Source organism: Papio anubis, chromosome 12 (assembly GCF_008728515.1).
Source record: "Papio anubis isolate 15944 chromosome 12, Panubis1.0, whole genome shotgun sequence".
NCBI classification, from domain to species: domain Eukaryota; kingdom Metazoa; phylum Chordata; class Mammalia; order Primates; family Cercopithecidae; genus Papio; species Papio anubis.
Genome location: NC_044987.1, coordinates 1,974,127 through 1,989,669, shown reverse-complemented (window position 1 = coordinate 1,989,669; position 15,543 = coordinate 1,974,127). Strand labels below are relative to the sequence as shown.

Sequence of the window (15,543 nt, the reverse complement as noted above, 5' to 3'; positions counted from 1 at the left end):
TGCCTGGTCATCTTGCTATAATTTCCTAGTATGTTTGCTTGTTTTCTTCCTCTGTCTCTATTCCATTTTTTTCTCCCAGGTGCCTCAAATCTTCACACCTCCACACGTCTTGCCATCCCTCCCTTCCCAGTAGAACCTGGAGAACAACCTCTTCTTCCCACTGACATATTTAGGAAACTGTCAGCACCTGTCCTCACATCCCTTCCTCCCACTTGCTAAAAAAGATGATGTCTCTCAACCACAATTGGTGGCTAGTACCTTTTCTGGCACCCTAGATTCCAACCCTCTTGCCTGTCTGCTAGGGACTTCACTGCTGTGGCCATTGCCTCTCTTTCCCCAGCATCATCAGTACACGCATCTTTGTGGAACCGTCCCTATCGGCATCCAAACATCATCTAGGGTGCCTCACTTATAAAGAAAACAAACAAACAAAAGCACTCCCTTTAACTTACTGCTTTCTCCATTTATCATCTCATTTTTTTGTTCTGTTTCACAGCAAAACATCACAAAAGAATTCTTTTTTACAGATATTTTTATTTTTATTCTTTCTTTGTAAAGAAATATTTACATCTTATAAACTTCATTTTTAGAAGGTCTAGTATTTTTTCCTGAGTGTGTAAAACCATGTCCAATACAATGAGAGTAATTAATTACCTGCTCTAATGTACAGTATATTTAATATGTTAATGATAAAGATCTGACCTTTTCACAAAAGAATTTTATATTATGTTTTGTCTCCACTTACGCTCAGTCCATCTTCTCTTGAGCACACCCCATCATCCCTTCATCTCAGCCTCGCCACTGAAATGGTTCCACAAGGTTGCCAACTCCCCCTCTATGGTTTAATACATGTGTTGTGGAACTTGATCGCAGCAGTCACACCAATGGCCATGCCGTCTTCTAGAAAAGCGGCCTGTGTGTCTTGTGACATGCATTCTCTGTCCTGCCTGCTGCCTCACCGACTGCTCCTGTTCTGTTCTTCACTGACCTGCCCCCTCCTGCTGGACACCTATCTAATTGCTGGAGTGTCATAGGGCTAAATCCTGAAGCTCTTTCCTACCTACATCTCTCCTTCATTGGACTTTCTCTCCCTCATTGATGTTGCAGCCTTTCCAGTTTAAATCTCAGACCTGAACGCTTACTGGATCTCCTCATTTTAGCTCATTTTATCTAAAAATCTTGCGTTCTGAACCATCACTTATGCCTCTTCAAAAATACTAGTCCTCCTTCTCTGGCTTTCTTTCTCTCACTGAATGCAACTGCCATTTATTTAAGCCATTTCAGACAAAAAGTTAATCATCACCCTTGATATTTCTCTCTTTCCTTTGTTCTTCCCATCCAGTTCATTAGCTGTCTCTGCTCATTGCGGCTCCAACATGCACCTAGAATCTGTCTGCTTCCCTCTGTCCTCTCTGCTACCCTTCCTAAGCCAAGTCAGCCTCAGTTCTCGCTTGGATGCTGTAATGGTACAGTTAGTCACACTGTGTTCATCCTCACCTTTTATCATCTCATTTTTTGTTCTGTTTCACAGCAAAACATCACAAAAGAATTTTAGATACACTTTGTCTCCACTTATTTTCAATACGTCTTCTCTTGAGCATACCCCATCATCCCTTCATCTCTGCTTCTCCACTGAAATGGCTCCACAAGGTCACCAACTGCCCCCCTATTGTTTAACCTGTGTGTTCATACATCCCCCACCCAGCTGCGGTCTTTCTAATCCAAGAACAAGAGTATTCACCTTCAAAAAAACCTTCCAATGGCTGTAAACTTCAGTTAGAACAACAACAAAAAAATCAACCACCCTTCTGTGACTGTCATTCCTCCCTCTGTGACCCCATCTCACTCCACTTCCTCCTGCTGCCTGTTCTCTCACCACAAGCCCTTCAATTTATCCACCTGTCTAAAGGCCTTGTATGCTCCCTTCTCTGTGTCTGGAAGGCCCCCCGGGTAGGTCTTTGCATAGGAAGATGCCTCTTGTAAAGTCTCAGAGCAGAGAGGGCTCCTCTGATATACAAGCAAAAGGGGCACTTCATGCTACCTGCTTGTCTCTACCATGTTGTTATTCACACCCTTTATCATGATTTCATAATATCTTTTAAATTATCTACATACTTGATTATTATCTGTCTTCCTTCATTAGATCATGAACCTCATGACAGTAGTCACCTGCCTTTTCTGTCCATCTCCAAGTTTTCCTCAATTTGAAAATTACCTGGCACATAGCCTAATTTAATGCACATTTGTTTATTACATGGATGAATACACTACTTAGAGTCTAACTTCCTAACTATATATGAACCTCTAGAAACCCAGCAATTGAAGGGGGTCCATTGCCCAAATTGAAAACCCTCAGCTATGCCTGCCCTGATATTTGAGACCACCTCACTCCTTCCATCAAAGCTCCACTTGAACAGGACAGACCTGGTTTTAAACCCACCTCCTCCATTTGGCAGGGTGATATTGGACACATTTTTAGACCCATCTGCCTCCATTATCTCAAGAGTAAAATGAGGTAATAATATACTTTGGAAAACTATTGTGAAGGTTAATGAGATAAAGTTTGTAAAGTAACCAGGCCTGGCACGTGTAAGAGGTTCAATACACAGTCTTTATTCTTTCCTGAATATAAAGGATTTCAGCTTGCCACTTGGAAGGAGGGTTGAAAATACAACTCTAATTAAACAAATTCACACCCAAGTGTGAATGACTCTTAGCCCTTTAGCATTCCCAGGGGAAGCTTATTAACCTAAATGCATTATTAATTGGTAGAATGTCTGTTAGTTTAACAAAGTGAAGGTAAAGTTCCAGTAGGGAAGGGAATACACCTTTGGGTTGGGAGTCCTAGAAACAAAGCTAAGGAATGTGCCCCTGAGCTGATGGGGTCACTGCCCAGTCAATTACCCTTGTTGTTGATTTGTTTGTTTGTTTGTTTGTGTTTTTCTCTTTATCCATATGTGAACCCACTACCTCCCTAACCACTCAGGGTTTTGTATGCTTTTCCAGACTCTTTCAGAATAACAGTTTCCACAATTATTTAAGGTGCAAAGACGTGGCTACTGTTGGCATGCAGCAGTTCCATGGAATGTATGTCCTGTCCATCTCTGTGAAGAGTCTAGGCAGTTATGGGTTCCACACAGATAATTATGTGCACAGGTATGCTTTCCTGTTCACTTTTACACCCTTATGTATGCGTGCTTGTCTGTCACACAGTTAGCCACTGATCAGAAATTCCCGTACAAAACAAGCTCCTGTTGGCTTGGAAACTATGAAAAATGCATTTGAAAGAGCAAGTTTTTGATGGCAATTGTCATTAACAACTTTATTTCCAAATACATTTCACAGTACATTTCATGCCAGGAAGGGTTTCTTATCTTCTGAACTTTTAGTCTGCCAGTCTGAGTGGGATGGTGACAGTTTCCTTTGAACACAAGTAGTGAAAGAACCCCCAGTGAATGGCAACAGCAAGAGAAGATGCAAAGGGGCAGAGGTGAAAAAAATGTGAAAGGCATCCCTGTTTACCTTTCAGACACTCCAACAGCCATGTGACCTGTCCCAAGGTTATTCCAGAGAGCAGAAAAGCCTACTTTGTGTAATATGGCCATGGCACTTGCAAAACTGCCTCCAGGTGTTTTAGCTATCAGCGATCCACTTGTCTGACTAAAAGATAATTCTCTTAATTTACCCTATACTGCATTATTACCACAAAATTTCTTATGCAGTCCTGCCTGATTTCTCTGAGTCTTGGCAATAGATAAGAAGGTATGTAATCATACAGAAGGTCGTATTTGTTATTACTGTCGCTCTAAGAAGCTATAGGATTGAAAAGGGACACATTTGTATGAATACACACAAGGAGGACTTATCTGAATATTTTTAGTGTCCATAAGTAGCCTTTACCAGGAGCCAGGGATCCTAAGGAAGAAATATAGGTATAAAAGGGAAGAGAAGGGGGAGACAGATAAATAGAACAGTAAGTCTCCAAGTATCTACCCTATCAGCATCAGATCCTTCTTAGCACTTTGTAACTTAATTTGAGATCAAAATTTCTCTTGTTCCATGTTTGTTTCTTTTTAAGAACAGAAAGTTGCCTTTTTAAAGGTTTATAAACCATCAAGATAATGAGAAGACAAGACATAGGCTCGGAGAAAACATCTGCAAAAGATATGTCTGATAAAAGATTGCATTCCAAAGTACACAAAGTACTCTTAAAACTCGACAATAGGCCGGGCGCGGTGGCTCAAGCCTGTAATCCCAGCACTTTGGGAGGCCGAGATGGGCGGATCACGAGGTCAGGAGATTGAGACCATCCCGGCTAAAACGGTGAAACCCCGTCTCTACTAAGAAATACAAAAAATAGCTGGGTGAGGTGGCGGGCACCTGTAGTCCCAGCTACTCGGGAGGCTGAGGCCGGAGAATGGCGTGAACCCGGGAGGCGGAGCTTGCAGTGAGCTGAGATCCGGCCACTGCACTCCAGCCTGGGCGACAGAGCGAGACTCCGTCTCAAAAAAAAAAAAAAAAAAACTCGACAATAGAAAACAATTGACCCAACTTTAAAGGCAAGCAAAAGATCAGGTACCCCACCAAATAGGATATACAGATGTCAAATGAGCATATGAAGAATGCTAAACATCATACCTCACGAGAGTCGCAGATTTAAACAACAAACTATCACCACATGCCTACTAGAATGGCTAAAATTCAAAGCATTGACAACACCACATTCTGGTAAAGATATGGAACAAGAGGAACTCTCATTCATTGCTGGTGAGAATGCAAAATGGCACAGCCCTTTTGAGAAACAATTTGGCAGTCTTCTACAAAACTTACCACACTCTAACTGTGCAGCCCAGTAGTCATACTCCTTGGCATTTACCCCAGTGAGCTGATAAAGCATGTATACACAAAAACCTGTGCACCAGTGTTTTGTTTGTTTGTTTGTTTGTTTTGTTTGTTTGTTTTTTGAGATGGCGTCTCATTCTGTCACCCAGGCTGGAGCGCAGTGGCGCCATCTTGGCTGACTGCAACCTCCGCCTCCCGGATTCAAGCGATTCTCCTGCCTCAGCCTCCCCAGTAGCTGGGACTACAGGTGCGTGCCACCATGCCCAGCTGATTTTTTTTTTTTTTTTTTGTATTTTTAGTAGAGACATGGTTTCACTGTGTTTCAATCTTCTGACCTCATGATCAGCCCACCTCAGCCTCCCAAAGCGTGGGATTACAGGCATGAGCCACCACGCCTGGCCCCTGTGCACCAATGTTTTATAGCAGCTTTACTCATAGTTGCCCAAACTTGCAAACAACCAAGATGTCCTTCAATAGGCCAATAGGTAAATAAATTATGGTACATCCAGGCAATGGAATATTATTCAGTGCTAACAAGAGATGAGTTATCAAACATAAAAAAGACATGGAGAAAAATTAAGTGCATATGGCTAAGAGGAAAAAGACCATATGAAAATGAAAATGATCTACTATATTGTCCCAACTGCATGACATTCTGGAAAAGGCACAATTATAGAGACGGTAAACAGATCTGTGGAGCTGGGGTCAGGGCATGAAGGGATGAACATGTGGAGCACAGAAGACGTTTTAGGGCCATAACCACTCCGTATGATACTACAACAATGGATACATGTCATTACACATTTGCCAGAACCCACTGAGTGCACAGCACCAAGAGTGAACCCTAATGTAAACTATGGACTTTTAGTTGCTAATGATGTGTCAATGTTGGTTTATTGACTGTAACAAATGAACCATACTGATGCAGAATGTTAATGGAGGGAGAGACTGGGTGTGGGGAAAGAGACTATAAGTAAGAACTCTCTCTATTTTCTGTTTAATCTTGCTAAAACAGCTCTTTTAAAAAAAAAAAAAAAGTCTATTTATTTTAAAACAATACTCCATGAACCAGAAAACAAAATTATCCTATTGTTCACCAACAGAAAAAAAAAGTAGAATATTTTTTATTGTTTAACATTTCTTTCTTCATGTCATAGGCAAATGACAAACTTTTGGGTGTCAGATGTTGGCTAGAAAAATTCTTTCTTGCCCCAAAGGAAGCCAGTGCTGATACTGAAGTTGTCTAGAAGATCTACGTGTTATCGAGAGATGACGGGATGCTCAGTGAATTTCCCAACAAGTGCCTAAGTAGGCAGGCAGAACTGGGCAGAGAACACGATTTCACTGGCCGGCCGTGGGCTGGACACTGTGACAGATGTTGAAGACAGTAGGTGCCTCGTTTTCTCCACATAGCAGCCTTGTGAAGAGCATTCTCCTTTGAAAAATAGGGGTGTGGAGGAATAGAAAGCTTAAATAACTTCCCCAACACAGCAAGAAATTAGGAGAACTGACATTCAATATACAGATTACTCCAACTCACACATTACTCAAAACTTGCCTGTTTTCATCAGAAGGTTTGAGTCAGGGATATTATTTATTCTAGTATTAGAAGAATCCAGAAGAATCCAAGTTACACTTGTTTATGCTAGCCCAAGCATAATCTGGTATCTCTGGAGGGGCCGAATTAACCCCAAATGCTGATCATACTGTGCTAACTCAAACGGAAACTGGATTTAAAAATAAAAGCGGCGAGGATATAGTAGGTGCTTCTCATATGCTAAGTGCCTCATAGGAATTAACTCATTTAATCCACATTGCAACCTTCTGAGATAGAGACCATTATTTCTATCTGACAAGTGAGGAAACTGAGCATGAATGAACGAGTGAATATTACTGAATGAGTCAATTAATGAAGATGGAAAAGCAGGCTAGGACCAGTACGAAGCACAAGACTGAAAACATACATACAGAAGAGCTACCCTGTGCAGACAGCGTTTGAGAAGGGCCTCTGATCTCCCCTATTGACTCATCTCCTGAGGAAAAGCAAAATGGTCGGAGACCTAAGGGCAAAAGATCATGCTTCTAAATCTCCTGCCCAGTGTTGGCCGACATTAGCAGCCTCACATCTCAGCTCCAATGGGATCCTTCATTTGTGCCTGCCTTGACTGAGCATGTTGATAGAATTCAATAGAATCCTTTTTGTTTTTTTTGTTTTGTGGGGTTTGCTTTGGTTTTCTGGGTATAGTCAAAACATGTCAGGTAAAAACCTTCCCCTTTTAGAATTAAAGTTCACAGACTCTATTTTTCTCATGTCTTTCTCATAAATGGTTTGGATCCTCTCATTTGGGGTCCACATCTCTCTATACTTGTTTTCACTGTGTATTAATAATATACCTTTAATATTACCTCTACTTTTTAATAGTACGTATTGGTAACCCAGATTTCAGCCCAGGCATTATAGGCAGAGAAAAAAAAATTGCTACATTAGCATTTACTATAGCACAATGAATCCAGACATGTCAGCGTGCATAGAACCTCTGGTTTGCAATAGCAGAATAGAATCTTTATGGGATTACTCTTTTCCCCCAATCTGTATTATTTTCATGTGCATATGTTGCATTTGTACCCGTTCATGCACTGCTCCTTTATATTCATCAATTTAGCCTCTATCATGTTTTTTAATCACTTGCCCATAAGGTTACTGCACATCTGGTGTTTCTTCCAATTACTATAGAGATCAAACTTAAACTATGCCAACTACTCGGAGCTTTTAGATTTCCCCATATGGTAAGTACGTGATTCATAATTTCATCTCAACATACACATAAAGCGGTGTTGGACTCTATTCGCTAGCTAAATGGAATCACCCGGCCTTGACATGTAAGGTGAGGACTGGCAGAGCACGTGAAATACCGAACAGTGGCCTTGGTTTGATTAACCAGCTCGCAGCATGAGCCCCTCCCTGCACTGGGGCATTCTACCCTGCTGGGTTGGTTCACCAGGATGCCTTCTGCAGTTCTCACTTATCATCAACCCCTTTAGATTTGCTCTTTCCTCTGCAAATATCAGAATCTAAAATCATAATGCCCAATTACAGACAACACCGGGAGGTGCTGGCTCATGGATGGAACCCAGAGAGACTTCTAAAGAGATTCATTTGCAGAACATAACCAGGAGGAGCAGAGGTTTAGGAGGGGTTGTCTTCCTCTAAAGAATTCTGCCTCTCTCTCTTCTCCCTTAAATTGTACATGTGTCATACCTTTCTAAGGACAAGAAACATACATGAGTGCTTTCTTCAAAGTGAAAAGGGGAAATATGTTTTAATAGAAAACTACAAGGGAATGCATCTCTTTTCACCCAGCAGTCTTGATATTCAGCAATATTGAGGGGAAAATGTGCAGAAGAAGCATAACTAAATTCAATAGTTTTGATGCAATAGGATATATTTAGAATATGTCTGTGTGAAGCAAGGTCTCTTTAAGTTCAGAATCAAATTTCTCCCACCTGCATTTTTTTTCTTATAACTGAGCTACAGTCATACACTAAGATAATGAAGGCTTAATTTTGCTCACTGACTCGTATATCCCAGTATCATAAACCTGTCTCAGTACATGTACATGAAAGCAATTGGGCAAATCACATCAATTACACTTGGCATTAAAAAAAAAAATCCACATGAAATACAAGAGGAAATTTCAAAAGCATAAGGTTAATACAACTCACTATCACCCAATGAACAGAAGTCCAAACTCTAAACAACAAATTAGTGTTTAAATGCTCATTTAGCAGACAATGAAAGGCAGTGATTCAACCCTTGGAAGAAACCAGGTAAAATGATTTTCAGTCAAAGGGGAATAATCTACATTCATAAGCCCACAGGTGATGAGGCACCCCCACCATAGCTCCATCACAGGCGATGAGAACTGCTATTTTCAGCCACATTAATGCAGCTGTGTCAGTTTGTAGGTGAATCAGTCTTGCTTCATCAGACACATCAACAGCCAGAATCCACACTGCCATTTTCCCTCTACTTAGACATATTTTCTTAATTGCCATCTTTAAATAGACTTGCTTCCTCCTGCCTCTCCAAACCCATCCATCATAACTGGTAATAGGGCCAGGAATGACCACTTGAGTCATTTTCACTTGACCCTCTCTCCTGACTCCCTCTCCCCCATTCAGCATCCCCCACACAACTGTTCCCTCTTTTCTTCCCTCTCTTCAAGTTCTAAACACTTTAAAGTTAGGCTGTCAAATTTGTATAAGCACAGAAAGCCCTGTACAAACCTTGTGGCAATAGAGATCTTTATTGTCATTCAAGGAGTTTTCTTTTTGTCCTGTCTTACAAAATATGGTCATTAAACAGCAATCACTTTGTCTTTCCCAGTGCACCTCCTGTCTGCCCTCTTCATTTTCCTTCTTTTGCTGTCTCTGGGGCTCCAGCAACCTCTTACCCTGCCTTCAAAGAGAAGCAGGCATGCCTCAAGTCCATCCCACAATGCTTACCTCTCCTGTGGGACATTTGCTGCATGACAACTCTGGTTCAAAGAACGACTGTGTGTCTGGTGGGCCTGTTGAACCACAGCCTTCTACTTGCAAGGCTTTCAGTAGTAAAGGAATCCCTAGCCACATGTGAGAAGTCGACAACCTTCAGCATCATCAAAAGGCAATTAAGCATCTAATTGCATGTTCATTCCCAACCTTTTTTTTTTTTTTTGATTTTGATGAAAAAAAAAATGATAGTGTACTTAAACTTACAGAACGAACAGTCCAAAGTGAAGGAAGAGAAGGTTAAACCAACATTCTTTAAAGCTGGAAGTCTAAACCTCAAGTCATAATGAAAGAGACCTAGCCTATGTTAAACTTCAGTGTAGGATCTTTCTCTGACTTCCTCATTCCAACCAAAGAATAGATATCCTTCATTTAAGGACAATTATTCTGCTTATCTGGGCCATGAACAGACGTCTGAAATGATGTGCAACTTACATGCACACACACACATCTCAACAGCATTAATCAGATTTTCCAAAAAAGCCAATGCTTTCTTTTTTTTTTTTTTAAAAAGCTCAAAGAAACAAAAACCGGGAAAAAAATGATTCATACATATTCCTAATCATGTTTGCTTTTTACCATTTGCAGTGAGTAGGACTTTTCAAATACGGTCATGTGTCACTTACTGGCTGAGATACATTAGGTTTCATCTTTTTGTGAACACCATAGAATGTACATACACAAAATAAATGGCACAGTCTACTGCACACCCAGGCTATATGGGAGAGCCTATCACTCCTAGGCTACAAGCCTGCACGGCATGGAACTATACTGAATACTATAGGCAACTGTAACACAATGGTAAGTATTTGCACAACTAAGCTTATCTAAACATAGAAAAATTACAGTAAAAATGTGATTAAAAGATTTTTTTTAATGATACACCTGTACAGAACACTTAACATGAATGGAGCTTGCAGGATTGAAAGCTGCTCTGGGTAAGTCACTGAGTGAGTGGTGAGCAGACATTACCATTCAGCACTGGGGACTCTATAAACACTGTAGACTCAGGCTATACTACATTTATCTTTTTAAATTTTCTTTCTTCAATAATAAACTAATCTTTGCGTTCTGTAACTTCTAAAATATATATAGTTTAATTTTTTTTAACTTTTTTGTGATCACACAGCTTAAAATACAAATTTGTATATTACAGCTGTACAAATATTTCCTTTCTTTATATCCTTATTCTATAAACTTTTTCTATTTTCTTTGTTTTCACTTTTTAATCTGTTTTGTTAAAAACTAAGACACAAACACGCACATTAGCCGAGGCTCGCACAAAGTCAGGATGATCACTATCTCTGTCCTTCGCCTCCGTATCTCATCCCACTGCAAGAGCTTCAGGGGTAATAACACGCATGGAGCTGTCATCTCCGGTGCTAACAACGCTGCCTTCTAGTTACCTCCTGAAGGGCCTGCCTGAGGCTGTTTTACAATGAACTTCTTTTTAATAAGTAGAAGGAGTACTCTCTAAAATAATGATAAAAGGTATGGTGATGTAAATACAGAAACCAGTTACAGTCATTTATCATCATTATAAAGCTTAATGTGCCTTACATAATGGTATGTGCTCTAACTTCTTAAGACTGGCAGCACAGTAGGTTTGTTTACACCAGAATCACTACAAAAACGGGAGTGGTGTGTTGCATTGCAACATGACAATAGCTATGATGTCATAGGCCATAGGAATGTTTCAGCTCTGTTGTAATCTTATGGGACCACCATTGAAAATATGCACTCCATCATTGACTGAAACATCGTTACGCAGCACCGTATTTAAAGGCAAGGTAATCCAGTAAGAGCATTTAGGACGGAACTACAGTTTAGGGAAGAAGAGTCTAATCAGAAAGAGAAACGAAGTATGCAATAGCAAAAATACCTGTTCATTCTGGCACAAAAAGTATTAATAGTTTAGAAAAAAAAAAAGAGACACTAACTCTTGACCTGTTGGTGTCCTTCTTATAGACAAGGTTTTGAGTAAAGATTATGAGATTTAATGAATTGTTATTTTAGTTTTCTTGGTCATTAATTTTTGACTCGTAGCTCCTTTTCTGAGAAATGGGCTGATGTTTGATTATCATCCACTTAAAAAGCAATGGACCTTCTTTGTAAACAGGCAAAGGAAGAGAATAACCTACTGAGAGAGGAGATAGAGCCAAAAAACCTTTAAGGACTTTGGGATTCAACTTTCACCTTTTTGTTCCACTCATACCACCTTGTGAAGGTTTTACCAGTGCAATGACATTAATATTATTGAAAACAAACATGGGAGAACCCCCTCCCCAGCCCGTGAATGCTAAGTCCCATCTGAACACTAGGTATAAACTTCTGTATTCATTTCCTGGGGCTGCCATAACAGAGCATCATCAACTTGATGGCTTCACAGTTCTGGAGAGCAGACGTCCAAACCAAGGTGTTGGCAGGGCCATGTCCCTCGGAACCCTCTAGGATAGGGAGGATCCCTCTTTGCCTCTTCCAGCATTTGACAGCCCCAGGCCTTCTTTGGCCTGCGGCAGCACAGCTCTAATATCTGCCTCTGTCTTCACAGACTGTCTTCCCTCTGAGTCTATGTCTTCACATGGCATTCTCATCTCTTTGTGCCTCTGTGTCCAAATTCCCCTCTTCTTATAAGGGCATTACCCATATTGGATTAGGATGCACCCTAACGACCTCATTTCAACTCAATCACATCTGCAAAGACCCGATTTCCAAATGGTCACATTCACAGGCAGGAGAGTTTAGGACTTCAACATATCTTTTTGGGGAACACAATTTCACCCATGACACCTTGTTAGCTGAAAAATTTAGCAGTGCAGTGACATTAAGATTAAAAAGACACATTTGGGTTGTAAATATGCTGCCGTGAAGTTTGTAATTATAAGGACAGGTCAATTAGCCATTCAAGGCTAAGTCCCCTGGGTGGTGGCACTTTGTAAAAAACATGGAGGGGAGGGGGGCACCAGCTTGCCAGAGCCAGGACCTCCACTCTGCAGGGTCATAAAATTGATTTCATCAGCTCCACAAAGGTGGCCAGGCTGCGGAGGATTGATTCATGCCCACCTAAATGACACGAGACAGATTTATAAACCAGCGTGATGGCATATTCATTGCCAGTGAAGAGTCTCCCTGGCATGAGAGAGGTTTCATATGCTCTGGCCAGGCCTTTCTCCTGGGCACATCCACTCAGCAGAGCAGACTGTGGATCAGCAGACTGCTGCTGAAGTGTGGGGTTAGTACAAAAGACGGGAGAAACGTTCTTACAAATACAACCAAGTTACAAAGAGGAAAGAACTGCATTCTCCATTCCAGGAATATTATGACTAAATGAGAAATCAGTCCTGAGTACACAGAAAGCACTTAATCATGCCTCCTGACTAGACAAATGCAGAGGCCAGTGGTCTAGAACCAGAGTCCATCCCTCCCTAGTCCTGAGTACACAGAAAGCACTTAATCATGCCTCCTGACTAGACGAATGCAGAGGCCACTGGTCTAGAACCAGAGTCCATCCCTCCCTAGTCCTGAGTACACAGAAAGCACTTAATCATGCCTCCTGAACAGACGAATGCAGAGGCCAGTGGTCTAGAACCAGAGTCCATCCCTCCCTAGTCCTGAGTACACAGAAAGCACTTAATCATGCCTCCTGACTAGACGAATGCACTGAGACCAGCGGTCTAGAACCAGAGTCTATCCCTCCCTAGTCAGTGTCGGTGGTGACAGTTTTCTGTTCTCTGTTTTCATTTTCTAGATGCCAAGCAGGATTTTCTATTTGCATTTGTTCTTGCATTATACGAGAACGTCATCTGTCTCTGCCCCCAACTTACAATCAAGTCATGGTGGGATACCTGTGTTTTACTTATTTGTGAATCCCTGGACCCTAGAAGAGGCCCTAACACGCGGGAAACATCTTTCCCCACCTTGCTTTTGATGGCCACATACAACTCAAATGCATTATGTCAACGTTCAAGTCAACAGCGGTGCCCTTATGACTCTTTCTTCTCTTCACCAACTCTCTTTGATGGTGACACCACTGTAGACTAAATACCTGATCTTAAAAAAATCCAGAACATTGTCCTGTATCCCTTTCTCTTCATTTCCTATCAAAAGTCAGGTGGGCCTTTACATGTGCTGTCTACATACAAATGTCCATTTTTGTTGTTGTTGTTCCCTGTTCTCTATCCTGGTTGGGAAATGGAAAGTGGAAGAAATTCACTCTCTGAAATTGGATCCCAGCATGCCCATCCATGTGCTGAATGCTGGTTCCTGAATCAGGGTAGGTGGTAAGAGATGCATTTCAAGATGCGAAATTAACCAGTGAGAACATAAACGGCCTTCACATTTCAACAGGGAACTTGGGCAGACACATCTGAAAAGCTTAACACCTGTATCCATGGTGTCTAATCCACAGATAAACATTATGTTGGCTTTTCCCAAATAATGAAAAATACACAAAGAAAAACGCTGAACAGAATCTCATCGGCGTTAGAAAAATAATACCCTGCCTGCTCAGCATTATCTGTTATGTGAGAGTGTGTTCTGCAGAGAGTTATTTGTACAGCATGAGCCAGATCTAGTAGCCCGGTGTGACTTCTGTCCCCTCAGGATTCTCTGAGAAATAACATATCTGTTTTAAGACTCTGAAGTTCAAGATGTATATGATGTGTGCATATGAGATTGTAATGGTAGTAATTAAAATATTACAACTTTTAAGGGAGCCGCTGGTGTTACTTCATCTGCTAGAGGATAAATTTAACCTCATTGGATTATGACAGCTCAAATCAAGAGTTTTACGAATATTACACTAGCATGAGTCCTCTTTTCATCTTTTGGTCACCATTATATTATCTGCTAATATTTGTTCTATATTAATACAGACATCAAAGGACAGATAAATCCAACCACTGAGAGCCAGAGGCGAGGATATGTATGGCATGACCGAACAAGACTCGAAATTTATTTAAACCCCAGCGGAAAAATCAATGGGTAAGGAAAATCTAGACCACAGAAAAGAGCAGGGGGTGGTGCTGTGAGTATCAGGCAGGGAGAGGTGAAAGCGCTGGCGTCAGAGAAGGCAGAAGTAGAGGTAGTTTTGGAATCCATTTGATAACCAGTGATCCTACATATGTAAATGCCAAAGAAGCCACAAGAAAACAAAGTGAACGATCACGGGGGAAAGTGCGTGAGACCAAAAAATGAGAAGTGGGAGTGTTTAAAACAGTAATCGGTCTGGGCTGGATGCGGTGGCTCACACCTATAATCCCAGCACTTTGAAAGGCCAAGGCGGGCGGATCACCTGAAGTCGGGAGTTCGAGACCAGTCTGACCAACATGGAGAAATCCCATCTCTACTAAAAATACAAAATTAGCTGGGAGTGGTGGTGCATGCCTGTAATCCCAGCTACTCGGGAGGCTGAGGCAGGAGAATCTCTTGAACCTCGGAGGCAGAGGTTGCGGTGACCCGAGATCGTGCCATTGTACTCCAGCCTGGGCAACAAGAGCAAAACTCCATCTCAAAAACAAACAAGCAAGCAAACAAAGAAACAAGAAAATAGTAATCATGACATCCTAAGAAGAAAAGAGACTTTCTGTGGTCTTCTGTTTCCTTCACTCATCCATGGACCTATTGTGTCATGTTCCCATCTAGCCACTGGTTTATCAAATAATGACTAAGACTCCACAGTCAGCATCTGTCCTAAAGCCTAGCTATAGGGGGAAAATGATAGGACCTGCCCCTTGAGGAATGCACTGTCCAAGAGGAGGTCAAGAAAAATACGTTAACAAACCAGAGAAAGAAAAAGCGTGGGTCAACGACATCTATACAAATGTGTGCAGTGGACAGGCGTGCACATCAGCAAGGGGCCAGGATCAGTCCTCCCTGGGGAGACGAAACAGGAAAGACTCCACAGAGGAGATGACCCCTGTGCTAAGATTGGAGGACAAGTAGGCGTCCATGAGGCAGACTGGATGGACAGGGCACGGCGGGGGACGGGGGGCATCTGAGCGGAGGACCACTGTGAAGCCTCAGGAGCTCAGGTAGGTCAGTACCAAGACAGGCCCTCCCTCCTCCCTCACTGCTCAGGGCCTCTGGCCTCTGTGAACACTCCATCTTCTCCTGCCTTTGAAGGCTGGAGGGCCTCACGTTCAATGCCAG

At 41.7% G+C, this 15,543-nt stretch overlaps 1 protein-coding gene and 1 long non-coding RNA gene across 10 annotated transcripts in view; one reads left to right on the top strand and one right to left on the bottom strand.

The window, feature by feature from the left end:
- OPCML (opioid binding protein/cell adhesion molecule like) overlaps window positions 1–15,543 on the bottom strand; it is a 1,159,098-nt gene that overhangs the window by 423,196 nt on the left and 720,359 nt on the right. The window lies entirely within an intron of this gene.
- Window positions 11,109–15,543, top strand: part of LOC110741323 — a 28,377-nt gene continuing 23,942 nt past the window's right edge. For both annotated transcript variants that reach the window (XR_002517375.2, XR_002517374.2), the window contains exon 1: window positions 11,109–11,183. This is a non-coding gene — a long non-coding RNA (uncharacterized LOC110741323). The remainder of the gene's footprint in view (window positions 11,184–15,543) is intronic.